Source organism: Symphalangus syndactylus, chromosome 18, assembly GCF_028878055.3.
Source record: "Symphalangus syndactylus isolate Jambi chromosome 18, NHGRI_mSymSyn1-v2.1_pri, whole genome shotgun sequence".
Taxonomy (NCBI): Eukaryota; Metazoa; Chordata; class Mammalia; order Primates; family Hylobatidae; genus Symphalangus; species Symphalangus syndactylus.
Window position 1 is genome coordinate 101192899 of NC_072440.2, and position 15091 is coordinate 101207989.

The 15091-nt window shown below is 52.4% G+C and overlaps 1 pseudogene; it reads left to right on the forward strand.

Annotated features, from left to right (window-relative positions):
* Nucleotides 1-1341: 1341 nt before the first annotated feature.
* The window catches only part of LOC129467555 (putative uncharacterized protein FLJ33534), a 28025-nt pseudogene continuing 14275 nt past the window's right edge, over nt 1342-15091 (forward strand).

The following is a 15091-nucleotide window of genomic DNA, read 5'->3' on the forward strand; positions in this document are numbered from 1 at the left end:
GCGAGGCTCGCAAGAGATGGTGGCCCTGAGGGCGCTCTGGGAATTGTGGATCAGGCATCAGTGTGAAGCTTCCTGCTTGTCTGGGGACGAAGGCGGAGGTCATGAGCTTATGTCGGGCGAGGGAAAATGAGTGCAATGCACTAGGAACATCCGCTCTGTCTGCAAACCCAGAGCGTTCACACAGCACTCCGCTTTATCTGTCTGAGACCTCCCAGCCATGCCTTTCCAACGCCATTCTACAGATGAGGAAACTGAGGCCCTTACCGGCAAGATTAAGTGACCGCCCACGGTCACACAGTCACCAGCTGAAGGGAACAGCGAGAATCTGAGGGCTCATGGTCCCAGCCCTCAGCCCTGTTTCTGCTCTAACTGGGTGCAGCCAGGCCCCCTCCGTGGCAGCCTCTCCTGGTCTGGCTCAGCTGAGCTCCAGGGACGCCCGCTGCTCTCATCACTTCTGCCTCCTGCACTCTCTGCTTCCGATTCTCTGGGTTTCCTGCTGTTCCGGTAGGTGCTGGCAGATTCACAGTTCCTTCCACGCAGCTTCTGTGTGGGTCCATTCAGCTGGCCCGCTGCTTCCTATCTTCGTACAGGAAGAGCTAAGTGCAGACAAAGCCCTGATGAATAGAGGCCTGTGCAGAGTGCCCGGGGTGCAGGGCAGCAGGGCAGCCAGCGAACCACTGAGCTCGCACTGTGGCCAGTCCTGTGTGCCCCTGCTGGATTCTGCTTCTATGAGAGAGGCAGCAAGGAGTTGGGACTTCACAGGTGAAAGGACTTGCCAGGTAGAAAAACTGGGGTGACCACAAAAGCTTGGATGCAAGAGAGAGCCTGCTATTTCGGGAGATGTGGGAGAGGAGAAAAGGACGGGGGTGGCAGGGCACATGGGGGCAGGCCCCGGGGTATTTTCCGCTGTATCCTGCACCCAGTGGGGAAATACTGATGGGCTGTGAGCCCCAAGGGAGCTGCAGGGAACAGAACCATCAGGACAGGGGCAAAAAACAGGTGAGGTTGCCATTGCCATGGTGTGGGTGAGCAATGGCAATGAAGCCCCTACTGGGCTCAGGCGGAGGGCTGGCGTGGAGAAGACAGGGCTGAGAGCCAGGCCAGAAAGAGCTGCCAGCTTTGTCTTCCCACACTTGCATGAGGACGGAGCTGAGGGATGTGACCTTTTGGGAAAACATTAGTCTAAAATCAGAGCTGCAGGCCTGGGACTCTGTCTCTCCTCTGTTCCTCCCCTCGGAGCTGGGATGACACAGGCTGGCATCTAGTGACTTAAATTTTCCTGGTAAAGATGAGCGCAGCCGGAGTGCGGCGGGGTGGGCCGCTGTGAGCAAGGACCCTGGGTCAGGCTTTTCTGAGTGCTGTTCTCATGGAGGTGTCTGTGCTCCCTGCACTGCGACGACAGGTTCCTGCCATGCCCAAGGAGCCGCGGTTCTGACTTTCCTGAACCTCCAGAAGGCATCCCGTGAGTGTCTTTAGAGAGGACAGTGTGTCCTAGGGGGTCATTGCTGTGTGTCCTGGGTGGCTTTGTCAGGCTGACTGCAGGCTGTGGCCCTGAGCAGCTGGGAACAGCCATGCAGTTTGCTCAGATACCTCCAGCTCTGGCCACAGGCTCCAGACACAGGGAGCAGGGCAAAAAAGGCCAGCAAGGTCATCTGTGACAAACCATCACAACTGATTGAGTTCCTGATGTATGTAGAGGCTGAATAGTTCAACGGCATTTTTTTTTTTTTTTTTTTTTTTTTTGAGATGGAGTCTCACTCTGTTGCTGGGGATGGAGTGCAGTGGTACGATCTTGGCTCACTGCAACCTCTGCCTCCCAGGTTCAAGCGATTCTCCTGCCTCAGCTTCCAGAGTAGCTGGGAATACAGGTGTGCCACACTCAGCTAATTTCTTTTGTATTTTTAGTAGAGACAGGGTTTCACCATGTTGGCCAGGCTGATCTCAAACTCCTGACCTCAGGTGATCCACCCGCCTTGGCTTCCTAAAGCGCTGGGATCACAGGTGTGAGCCACCGTGCCTGGCTGGAGGTTGGTTTTTAAAAATTAAAATGTAATTTAAAAACCATTTCAGACCGAGAGTTGATAGAGGGCTGGACTGATGTGTGACAAAGCAAATACAATACAACGTAACTGTAGAATCTAGGTGGTGGGCATATGGGTGGGCATATGTTGGGTGTCTGCCCTACCATTCTTTCAACTTTTCTGCGTGTCCGAAAAATTTCAAAATAAAATGTTGAGGGGGGAAAAAAACTCACCTGCCAGTCCAGGTCAGTCACTGCCAGTCTCTTTTTACATGTCCTTGTGCCTGGAAAAACATCCAAATTCACTCTGGGTGAGCCTCACTGCGCCCCAGCCTGGGAGGACAAACCCCGCCCTGCCCCTCCGGTCAGCTCTAAGGCTGGCCTCACCTGGGGATCAGGACACCGCGTTCCAGTCCCTGCTCTGCCAGTGACTTGCTCTGTGCCCTTGAGCGACGGCTCAGGGCACACCCCACATTTTGTGGTCTAACTTTATCTGAGACTTTCCAGGGGAGCGCAAGAATACCTGCGTTTGGGAGGTTGCTGGAGTTGTCTTTTATTGGGTTTTCCTCACCCCAAAAGGCGTAGCAAGTTTAGGGCCTTCAGCTGGGCGAGGCAGAATGTTCCAGCCCAGGCAGCCACAGAGTGGCCCCACCAGCCCGGGAGCAAGCACACCTGCGATGCACAGAGCGAGGCGAGGCTCCGCCCTGCGAGCCAGCCCCGCCCACTTCCTGTAGGCCCCGCCCCTTCCCGGGTCGGCGGGCGAGGGAGGGTCCCGAGCTCTGCCCTGGTCCGCGGGCGCAGGCCTCAGGGGCCCCGGAGCTTGGGAGTCCGAGGGAGGGAGCTGAAGGGGCGGGTCCATGGGAGGCGAAGGCAGGAGAAATGTGTGTCTGCATCTTTTAGTTTGCAGGGGATATTTTCCGTCCCCTTTGTCCCGTAAGCCTCTGCTTTTTGGATGAAAACGTTGGCTTTACCACCCTCTCTCTCATTCCCGCACGCGCACACCTTGAAGGCATCATACCAGGCGGTGACCGCAGAGGAAGCATCCAGGGCCACAATTCTTGCCTTGTCAGCTGCTCCCACCACGTTCCCAGAAAGCTCCGGGTTCATCAGAACAGCAATTTTAAAGGAAGGCCCAATTTATCTATGGAAAAATCCGCTCCGGCCTTCCTCTTGTAGCCCCAACCGTTTTCACTTCTCAGTAGCCGCTTTGGGTCTTACTGTTGGTTGTACAGTTGCTGTCAATGTGCCTATCATTTTGTACCCGGCTTAAAATTGTTTATTTATTTATTTAGAGGCAGAGTCTCATTCTATCACCCAGGCTGGAGTGCAGTGGGGCGATCTCTGTTCATTACAACCTCCGCCTCCCGGGTTCAGGCGATTCTCCTGTCTTAGCCTCCTGAGTAGCTGGGATTATAGACGCGTGCCACCGTGCTCGACTAATTTTTGTATTTTTAGTAGAGACGGGGTTTTGCCATGTTGGCCAGGCTTGTCTTGAACTCCTGATTCAAGTGATCTGCCCACCTAGGCCTCCCAAAGTGCTGGGATTACAGGCGTGAGCCACCATGCCTGGCTATTTTTTTTTTTTTTAATGTATCAGCAACATCTTTTCATGTTTCTCTTTACAATTTTTTTTTTTTTTGAGACAGGGTCTTACTTTGTCATCCAGGCTGGAGTACAGCGGCATGATCATAGCTCATTGCAGCCTCCACCTCCCTGGGCTCAGGAGAATCCATCTCAGCCTCCTGAGTAGCTGGGGCCACAGGTGTTTTATAATCTTTACACATCTCATTGTAGCCAGTTTCTTAGAGTTGATGCATCATAATGTGTTTAACCAATTTTTTCTCTTCTTGGGCATTTAGGTTTTGTTCAGGTTTAGCACAAGTTGTGATGAATATCTTCAAGCCTCTGCTTCCTGCTATGGAATTGTTGCCAAAGGACACATTCCCAGATGGGATTACTAAGTCAGAGGAAGTGGACATTGAGTAGCTCTCAACAGACAGGCTGTGTTGTGCTCACCGTGCCCAGGTACCACCAGCAATGTATACACATACAGGAAGCGCCGGCTTCCCTGTCGTCTTGTTGCCGTGGCATGTTGGGGTCTCTAAGACCACCCCGGGTTTGATGATTGGCTAGGAGAACTCGCAGGACTCAGCATACAGTGATACTCGAGGCTGTGATGTATTACGACAACAAGAAATGAAGCAAAATCAGCAAAGGAAAAAGGCACATGGGTCAAGTCCAGGGGAAACGGAGTGTGAGGGTCCAAGACCCTCTCACATGCTGGACGCGCCCACTTCCCCCAGAAGTGTGTTGGGACAACACGTGTGGAATGTCATCTGTCAGGGACACTCACTAGAGATTTAGCACCGAGGGTTTTACTGCAGGCTAGTCATAAAGGCCCCCTCTGCCTAGCATGTACCAAAATTCTGGACTCCCACTACAAAGACATAAACCACAGTGTTTACACAGTTTAGGGGCAGTGAGCTGTTCGTATCAGGGAAGGGTGGGGTGGGAACCCTCCCCAAATCCAATTTCCCGGATACGAACCAAGGGCCAACCTTGCAAGCAGTCCTTGCTAAAGATAACATTGCTATAATTTGTATTTCTTTCATTTTTCTTTTGAGAGTAATTCATGTTGGTATAAAATAACGAGATGGGACCTGGCCATCCGAAGATTCATTCACTCTCAAGGCTGGAGGTTGATGCCAACTGTCGGCTGTGACCTCAGGTGGGTCTGGCGGCCAGCTGGGGCCCCTCCATGTAGCTTGGGCTTCTCTCCAATGTGAAGTGGCTGTGTTTCAAGGATGAGGAACTGACAAAGAGGGAGCCAGGTGGAAGCTGTGTCACCTTTTCTATCCTAACCACAGAAGCCACCCTGTGCCACTTCTACCACATTCTGTTTAGTAGAAACAAGTACGAATACTGGCCCATATTCAAAGGGAGGAGAATTAAAGTCCACTTTTGATGGGAGGAGGATGAAATAATTTACAGAGGTTGTTTAAAACCATCACAAACGTATTAGATTTGCCATGTTTAGGCATTTATTCTGCAAAAAAACATACAAATGTGCAAAGTTACTTGAGGCTATTTTCTGCAGTGTTATTTGTGTTAGTTAAAACAAACAAAAAAAAGGAAACAGTCTAAATGTCCATCAAGGGTCAGGTGCAGTGGCTTACGCCTGTGATCCCAGCACTTTGGGAGGCTGAGGTTGGTGGATTATCTGAGGTCAGGAGTTCGAGACAAACCTGGCCAACATGGTGAAATCCCATCTCTACTAAAAGTACAAAAAACTAGCCGGGCATGGTGGTGCATGCCTGTAGTCCCAGCTACTTGGGAGGCTGAGGCAGGAGAATTGCTTGAACCCTGGAAGCGGAGGTTACAGTGAGCTGAGATCATGCCACTGCACTCCAGCCTGGGCAAAAGAGCAAGACTCCGTCTCAAAAAAAAAAAAAAAAAAAATCCATCAATAGAAGACTGGTTATGTTACTTGTGGTATCTTTACTATACTTATTACTTATAAAGATGTCATCTATATAATGTTAAGCAAAACAAACATGATAAAACAACAATAACAAAACATGTTGCAAAGTGGTATATGTGGTCTGATTCTGGTGTTATTATGAGTTGAATGCATGAGAAAAGTCTGAACAGACGTGCTTCCTCCTGTGTCTACTGCATATCTTTAGGGAGTAGGCCGGAATGCAGTAGCATGATCATGGCTCCCTGCAGCCTCCAACTCCTGGGCTCAGCAATCCTCCCACCTCAGCCTCCCAAGTAGCTGGGACTACAGGCATGCGCCGCCATGCCTGGGTAGTTTTTGTATTTTCTTGTAGAGACAGGGTTTCACTGTGTTGCCCAGGCTGATCTCAAACTCTTGGGCTCAAGCAATCTGCCCGCCTTGGCTTCCCAGAGTGCTAGGATTATAGGTGTGAGCCACTGCACCTGGTCAATCATGTTAACGCCTAAGACATGATTGTTGGGGGTAGTGGAGAGAGCACAGAATTGAGAATCCAGAGAACTGGGTTCTTGTCTAGGCTCTGACCCTACCTTGGGCTTTTTTTTTTTTTTTTTTTTTTTTGGAGACAGGCTCTCCCTCTATCGTCCAGGCTGCAGTGCAGTGGCACCATCAAGACTGACTGCAGCCTCCTGTGCCCCGTGATCTTCCCACCTCAGTGCCCTGAGTAACTGGGACCACAGGTGTGTACCATCACACCAAGCTAATTTTGTTTATTCTTCTGTAGCAATGGGGTCTCACTATGTTGCCCAGGCTGGTCTCAAACTCCTGGGCTCAAGTGATCCACCCTCCTTGGCCACCCAAAGTACTGGGATTACAGGCGTGAGCCACCATGCCCGGCCTGGGCCCATTGGTAAGGATTATTCAACAGTAAACATAGTAAATCTGTGACAGTCTCTCTTGGATTATGTATTAGTTTGCCAGAGCTGCCCTAACACAATGCCATGAACCGGGTGGCTAAACAAGAGAAATGGAGCGTCTCACAGTGCTGGAGGTCAGAGGTCTGAGAAGAGGAGTTGGTGGGGTTCATTGTTTCTGAGGCAGTGAGGGAGAATCTCTGCCAGGCCCCTTACCCCACTTTTGGGGCCTTCCTGGCAATCTTCCATGTTCCTTGGTGTGCAGAAGCATCACCCTAATCTTTGCTTTCATCTTCACTTGGTGTTGTTTCTTTGTGTGTCTCTGTCTAAATTTCTCCTCTTTTATGAGGGCACATTCATACTGGATCTCAGCCCACCCTACTCCAGTATGACCTCATCGGAACTCATCACATCGGCAATGACCCTGATTCCAGATAAGGTCACATTCTGGGGTGCTGGGGATTAGTACTTCAATGCAAATTTTGAGAAGCACAATTCAACCAATCACAGATTACACAGATTTGAATTCCTTCTGGGATCTATTAAGGGATAAAACCGACGTTGTATGGCCAGGCACGGTGGTTCGCACCTGTAATTCCAGCCCTTTGGGAGGCTGAGGTGGGTAGATCACCTGAGGTCGGGAGTTCGAGACCAGCCTGGCCAACATGGCAAAACCACGTCTCTACTAAAAATACAAAAATTAGCTGGGTGTGGGTAGGCACGAGCCTGTGGCCCCATCTACTTGGGAGGCTGAGGCAGGAGAATCACTTGAAACCTGGAGGTGGAGGTTGAAGTGAGCTGAGATCACGCCAGTGCACTCCAGCCTGAGTGACAGAGCGAGACTCCATCTTAAAAAAAAGAACCAACCTTGTATTCAGCCCCCACTGGACGTCAGGCATTACTTCTAGTCCTCACCTCACCTCATTTGGTGAACAGTATTAGCTCCATTGTATGGATGAGAAAACAAAGGCTTCAAGAGGCTGAGTGTCTTGTCCAGGGACACAGGCAATAAGCGCAGGCCTTGCATGTAATTCACTCATACGACTTCTAAAGTCTGTGCTTTATTCGAACTGCAGAGCTGGGGCTTGACTAATACTTGACTATGCCTAAGTTTTTTCCCCCAGGAACTTCCTTGATAATTTTCATTAAATAGACCTTATATTTTCAATCCAGTCAAGCCTCTGGGAGACGAGTTAACAATTCCCTGATGTATAATGACATTAAAAACAGCAACTGCTTTAGAAGTGTGCTTTCTTGCATTTCTCTTGTGAAGTATTGTGACGGCCTTGTGAGGTGGAGCCGATCACATGTGGATTTAAGGGCAGAAACTGGAAGACCACAACCCACCTAGACCACACAGGCAAGAAATGGACCCCCAGGACCAGAATCCCTTCTGACTATAGTTTCTGGCATCTTCTTCAGTTGTTATTTGCAGAGAAAACGCATCTCACATAAACAGTTTTACGTCGGTTATCAAAAAGATACTCAAGGATCTATATTTCAAAGACTCTAGATTCCTGGGAGTTGGGGAAATTTTAAGCATTGGGAACATATTCTGGAGCATGTCTTTATGTTCTTTATTCTGTAGCTTCCCATGGGTGGGCAGCCGAATGCATTTTGGGAGAAAGCAGGTCTCGTGGATAATTTTTCTGAAGATCGGAGCAGGTTGTGTCGGGTCCACGTTGGCCATGACTGCAGCACGCTCCGGAGACAGCAGGGGGCACCCTGGAGCTTCGCATCCTCCCTCAGGCCCGCGGCATCTCCCCTGGCTCCACCCTCCCCAGGCGCCCAGAAGCCAGGTGTCTCAGGTTGGACGCACGGTGGTTCGCTATGGCCATTTCTGATTAAAGACAGAACAAATGGATTGTCCGGATACGGTGTCTGTGAAAGGAACCCAGCCGTGAGCCTGGGCAGGCAGGTGCCCTGGCAGGGGTGACATCCTAAACCCACAGGGAGGGCCCAGAAGGGACGCAGGAGGTCACCTGCCGTGCAGGGTGCGGGGGGTCTTGGAGGTGGGCAGCAGCTGTTTACCCGTGAGTGACGAGGAGCATCAGCGCTTGAATAGCGGAAGCAGCACTTACAGGCGAACACCAGCCCGAGGAGGGCCGGGGGGCCCAAAGCTATGGTGTCCAGAGCCTCCCAGCTCCCACTCTGGCCTCCAGTGGCCATGGAATTGCTAACTATGAGGGCGCGAGCTTCTCCCAGCAAGTCAAGGGGACGCTCTGTGCCGCGATAACGGGTCCGGCCGCCTTGCCTTTGGCCTTCCAAGCCGCCTTCTGAGCCCCAGGACTTACCCACACCTGCCGGCCCGTGCAGGGTGGTCCCAGCCTGCGTCAATCAGGCCTCACTCCAGAGCCAGGCTTGGTGCAAACTCCCAGCTGAGCTCACTTGCTGGCTGCGGTCTGTGATACTTCCCTGGTGGTCTCTGACCGGGCCGTATGGCCTCCCTCTGGAACCCAGGCTGAACGCTCGAGGAGCTGGGGGCAGTTGGGCAGAATCAGCCTCTGGTTGCCAGCATGGGGTGTCAGGCAGGGCTAATCCACGGGGGAGCCTGGGGAGAGAGGGCGGGGGTGTGGCACTGGTCTCAGGCTGTGGGGAGGAACTCACACCTGCATGGCTGAGGCTGGTGCTGCCCCCTCTGGTTACCGGGAGATCAGCCTCTCCTTCCCCAGGCTTAATTTGCACCCCTAGCCTGTATGGTTGGCACTGTCTCCCATGGGGAACCCCTGCCTGGCTCAGGGGAGACCCCAGTCCAGAGCCCACCTTTGGAGCTGCCCTGTCCTGCTGAGGCAGGAGCCGCTTCTGGCCTGGCCCTGGCCCTCTGGCGAGGCTGCAGTCGCCAGGAGAAGGCCAGTCAGAAAGGCCATCTGCTTGGCAGGTGTTTCTAGCCAGCAGGCCAGGGGAAGGAAGTTGTCAGGCGTCCTGTGGGGATGGCCAGGGTTGCAGACAGGGGTGGCGGCCGGCTCCATGTAGCTGTGGGACCCAGGTGTGTGGCAGGGCCAGGAGCACGTTCTGCTGCTCTTCCAGGCCCGACTCCAGCTCACTTCCTTGAGAGACCCTTTCACCCATCCCGACCTGCATTTGCCTGTGTCATCCTTTGCAGCAGCAGCCTTGTGGCTGTGCCTATTCTGTGCCCTCTGAGTTCTAGGCTGAGGGTGAGGACTGGATGAGTTGATCCACGTAAGGCTTCTAGCACAGTGCCTGGCACATGGTTAAATAGACACGAAGTCATAATTACCAGGTGTGTGACCCTGTCCTCAATATGAGTGCCACAGTGGGCTGGAGAGTGGCAGCCCTGCTGGGCAGGATCATAGGGTCTCAGTGACGGGGCTTCCTCATTTCCCTGATAGGGACAGAGGCTCACTGAATATTAGTTGGTTGCATCTTTTCTGTCTGAGCCTCTCAGGGAAGCTTCCTGGGGGATAAACGCTTGAGCTGGAACTTGGAGGAGTTTGCAGGTGGCTGGGTTGGGGTGGGGGTGGGGAGGAGGGTGCCAGCATGCCAGGTGGGGGAATGGCATGGGCGAAGGTATGGAGATGGGGGAGGGATCTGGACGGGGTGCCTGTGGCTGGAGCACAGGGTGTGTGTGGGTGGGAAGCAGGTGAAGAGAGGAAGAGCTCAGGGGCTTCTGGGGACGTCTAGAGGGGACCCACCATGGGAGCAGGCCAATGGCTGGCAGGGCTAGGTGGTGCAGATGCCCCTGATGGATTCGGCCGAGGTGGGCACACGTGCTTATGTCAGAGGCATGTAAACCACAGCAACTCCATCTTGAGTAGGAGCTGGGTAAAATGAGGCTGAGACCTGCCGGGCTGCATTCCCAGTTAAGGTATTCTAAGGCCCGGGATAAGATAGGAGGTCAGCACAAGATATAGGTCATAATGACCTTGCTGATGAAACAGTTCGCAGTAAAGAAGCCGGTCAAAACCCACAAAAACCAAGACGGCGGTGAGAGTGACCTCTGGTTGTCCTCGCTGCTACACTCCCACCAGCACCATGGCAGTTTACAAATGCCACAGCAATGTCAGGAAGTTACCCTATATGGTCTAAAAAGGGCAGGCGTGAATAATCCACCCCTTGTTTAGCAGATCATCAAGAAATAACCATAAAAATGTGCAACCAGCAGCCCTCGGGGCTGCTCTGCCTGTGGAGCAGCCATTCTTTATTCCTTTACTTTGTTAGTAAACTTGTTTCACTTTACAGACTTGCCCTGAATTCTTTCTTGCATGAGATCCAAGAACCCTCTCTTGGGGTCTGGATCGGGACCCCTTTCCTGTAACACATATAGCTCTGGACACCTTGAGGGTCTTGGAGGGAGGGTGGAGACAGCCCAGGGCTGAGGGCACCCCTTCTGTCAGGGGTAAGGCTGATGCCTGGATCCTCAGTCTCTGCCCCACCCACCAAGGTGGAAGGCTGCCCCCTAAGGAGGAGCGATAACCCAGGGTCCTAAAGGAGCAGCTGGGGCTCCTCAGTGTGGTGGGAGGTGGAGGTTGGTTGGGGTCAGGGTGGGTTGGTGCCTGGCCAGGTGAGCGTCCCCAGATCTGTGGGACTGCTTCCTGCAGACCTCTGTCCCCGCTCCTGCTTCATCGCCCTGACCTGCCCCTGCATTGAGAGAGGGCGGATGAGAGGGTGGGGCCAGAGGCTCTGCAAACTGTGAAGTGCTGTGCTCACCCCCCTTGAGGTTGGTCATGCTCAGTTCAGCTGTGCTTCTTCCCGGGGAGAAAGTCTTCAGAAGCTCAGGGAAAAGGCAGACCAGGAATGCAGAAGTGCCTGGGGAGGGAGCCACTCAGAGGATTACAGTCCACACGGTGAAAGCAACCCACACAGTGGTCCCCCCAGAGCAATCAAGGCCAGGGGAGGGGGTGACACAGGCCCCTGAGACTGGGGAAGGGAGGAGACATGGTGAAAGGGGACAGGAAGGGACTTTTGTGGGTTGCGGGCATCTCATTTGTTTGTTAAGCCATTTCCCCATCACACCAGCCCGTAAGGTAGGTCATATTTCCATTATACCTGTTGGAAAAGGGAGGCTCAGAGAGGGTGAGCAACCTGCCAGGGTCACACAGCAGAGCTGGCATTTGAACTTAGGGCTCTGACTCGTGGGTCCTTGGAAATCCCTCCATGGCAACAGAAGAGATCACAGAGAGGCTGGGGCCAAAGACAGATTCCGCCTAGCTCCCAGGTGGCCTGTGGCCAGCTCTGCAATGATTTCTTCTAAGGCTGTTAGTCTTTAAAGAATGGCAAAGCCCAGGAGTGAGTTTGTCTGCTACTGCGAAGCGAGTTGTTTCTGAGACGCACTTCTGGGAGGTAGTGACATTGCTGTCACAGAAGGGACTGAGCAGAAACTGCTGCTACAAATACGTCTTGTTTGAGAGTGAGCTGGGGCTGGGTGAGCTCGGAGGCCCTTCAGCTCTGGGGATCCTTCATTCCAAGTCTCTTTCCTTTTACAGGCCCCAGTTTCCTCCTCATGAGAGGTGGAGCAGTGGTTCCCAAACATGGCGTTGGAAGTGGGTTAAAATGCAGATCCTGGGCTCGACTCTGAAGCTCTCCCAGCATCCACCTTCCTAAGTGACCAGACTCTTGGGAAGGCACCACCTCAAGACCCCTGCATCCTTCCTCTAGAGTCCTGGGATTAAGCTAAGTCCTGGGAAGGTAGGACGGGCCTACACCTCCTGCCTTCTTTTGCTGTAGGGTCGGTCCTGTCTCTGCTCCCTCAACCCCTAGTTCCTGTCCATTTCTCTGGAGACAGCTTGTCTGTCTCAGGTCCTCTAAACCTACTCTCAGGCCCTCACTTCCTGTCACCTGGGCAGCAGAGCATGTTTTCTTCAATAGCACCCTCCCTAAGAGACTCTTCAAATCATTTATTTGTCATGATGCATGATAGTTAAATGAAATAACAGAGGCAATGAAGCACCCACTCAGAGGCTGGCACCTGGTGTACCTTTGACAAGTGACACTTTCATCTTGAGGACAGTTGGGAGGAGCTTACATGGATAAGTGGGGACGTGGGTGTGCTGGGTGGCACCAGGGCACACACAGCTTGACATACGGACACTGTCTGGCAGCAGGTTAGATTAGAGGTGGGTGGGGCACGGATGCATGGACAATTAAACTAGGACTCAGGGACGCTCTGCCCCAGGACTGGGCAGGTGAGTGCTCTGGGAAGTCAGTGGGCAGACAAAGGGTGTGGCTGGGTGGGCAGGGCTTCCTGGGGGAGGTGATGGTGTTGACCTGACCAGGGACCCATGCCCTTTCACCACTTTGTTGTCCTTTTTTTTTTTTTGAGATGGAGTTTCGCTCTGTTGCCCAGGCTGGAGTACAGCGGCACTATCTTGGCTCACTGCAACCTCTGCCTCCCAGGTTCAAGTGACTCTCCTGCGTCAGCCTTCTGAGTAGCTAGGATTATAGGCAAATGCCACCACGCCTGGCTAATTTTTGTATTTTTAGTAGAGACAGGGTTTCACCATGTTGATCAGGCTGGTCTTGAACTCCTGACCTCAAATAATCTCCCGCCTCGGCCTCCCAAATGTTGGGATTACAGGCATGAGCCACCGCACCTGGCCTCTTTTCTTTTCCTTTTTTTTTTTTTTTTTTTTTTTTTGAGACAGGGCCTCAAGCTTTGTCGCCCAGGCTGCAGTGCAGTGGTTGAACATGGCTCACTGCGGCCTCAACCTCCTGGGATCAAGTGATCCTTCCACCTCAGCCTCCTGAGTAGCTGGGACTATAGGTGTGAACCACCATGCCCAGTTACTCTTTGATTTTTGTAGAGATGAGGTCTCCCTTTGTTGCCCAGGCTGTTCTCAAACTCCTGGGTCCAAGTGATCTTCCCACCCTCAGCCTCCCAAAGTGCCGGGATTACAGGCGTAAGCCACCATGCCTGGCCACCGTTTGTTCTTCTTACAACTCATGGAGAAGACAATTATAATACTTTAGCTCATCCCAATCACCACATCATGGCTTTAGCAATGTTGGGAATCTGATGTACCCATGTCCTGCTGTTATAATGATGATTGTGGTAATAGGTACACATTTTGAGTACCTCTTTAACCACTCAAATGCTTTATTTCATTGACTCCTGACAACAACCAAATGACATGGTATGATGGTTAATTTTATGCATCACCTTGACTGGGCCAAAGGTGCCATATTTGGTGGAGCGTTACCAACTGTGTAATGTGTCTCTGAGGGCATTGCTAAGTGAGGTCTGCATTTGAGTGGATGGGCCGAGCGAGGCAGATGGCCCTCCCTGATGGGCATGGGCTGCATCCAGTCAGTTGAAGTCTATGTGGGTCTCTTTTGAAGACCCAGATAGAACAAAAAATCTGGCATGAAAGGGCTCTTCTTGCCTGACTGCTGGAGCTGGGACACTGTTCTTTTCCTGTCTTTGGACTGAGACGAAAACATTCACTGTTCTTGGGCCTCTAGCCTGCTGGCTTTCAGACTGGCACTTAGCGTTTGGAGATCCGTAGGCTCTGACTCAGCCCAGAGCTGTTGGCTCTCCCGGGTCTCTAGCTTGCTGACTGCCTATCCTGGGACTTAGCCTCCGTAACTGCATGAACAACTCCTCAGAATAAATCTTTCTCTCTCCGTCCTATTCTGTTTCTCTGGAGAAACTTGACTAATACAGACAGATGAGTGCTATCGTTTCTATTTTGCAGATGAAGAAACTGAAGTTCAGAGAGGTCAGATGGTGGGGTGGGTGGGGTGGGAAGTCACCCTCGGACTCAGTGCACACCCCACCTCCTGAGCTCTTGGCCGCTGATATGGTTTGGCTGTGTCCCCACCCAAATCTCAACTTGAATTGTATCTTCCAGGATTCCCACATGTTGTGGGAGGGACCTAGGGGAGGTAATTGAATCATGGGGGCTGGTCTTTCCTGTGCTATTCTTGTGATAGTGAATAAGTCTCATGAGATCTGATGGGCTTATCAGGGGTTTCCACTTTTGCTTCTTTCTCATTTCCTCCTGCCGCCACCATGTAAGCAGTGCCTTTCACCTTCTGCCATGATTCTGAGGCTTCCCCAGCCACGTGGAACTGTAAGTCCAATTAACCTCTTTTTCTTTCCAGTCTTGGGTATGTCTTTATCAGCAGCCCGAAAATGGACCAATAGGCTGGGCACGGTGGCTCACGCCTGTAATCCCAGCACTTTGGGAGGCCGAAGCAGGTGGATCACCTGAGGTCACGAGTTCGAGACCAGCCTGGCCAACATGGTGAAACCCTGTCTCTACTAAAAATACAAACAATTAGCCGGGGATGGTGGCGGACACCTGTAATCCCAGCTACTCGGAAGGCTGAGGCAGGAGAATCACTTGAACCCAGGAGGCGGAGGTTGCAGTGAGCAAAGATCACGCCACTGCACTCTGGCCTGGACAACAAGAGTGAAACTCCATCTCAAAAACAAACAAACAAACAAAAAACAACAGACTGATACAGCCACTGTGCCCATGGTCCTACCAGGTCTGGGCCGGTGCAGCCTCTGCAATTTCCCGGGGAGGTGCCTGGGCCCTATTCCTTGACACATGAGGAGCAGATGCCAAGGGCCACAGTGAACGCTGTCACCTCTGAGGACCAGGGTCGGGAGCTGGGGAAGGAGGAAAGGACTCAGGGGCATCCCATCCTTGGTTTTCAGAGCAGCCGAGGCTCTGGGAGGACGGAGAGCTGTCTGCGTTCTCATGTCTAGTGGGTGATGAGGCTGCACAGAGCTCA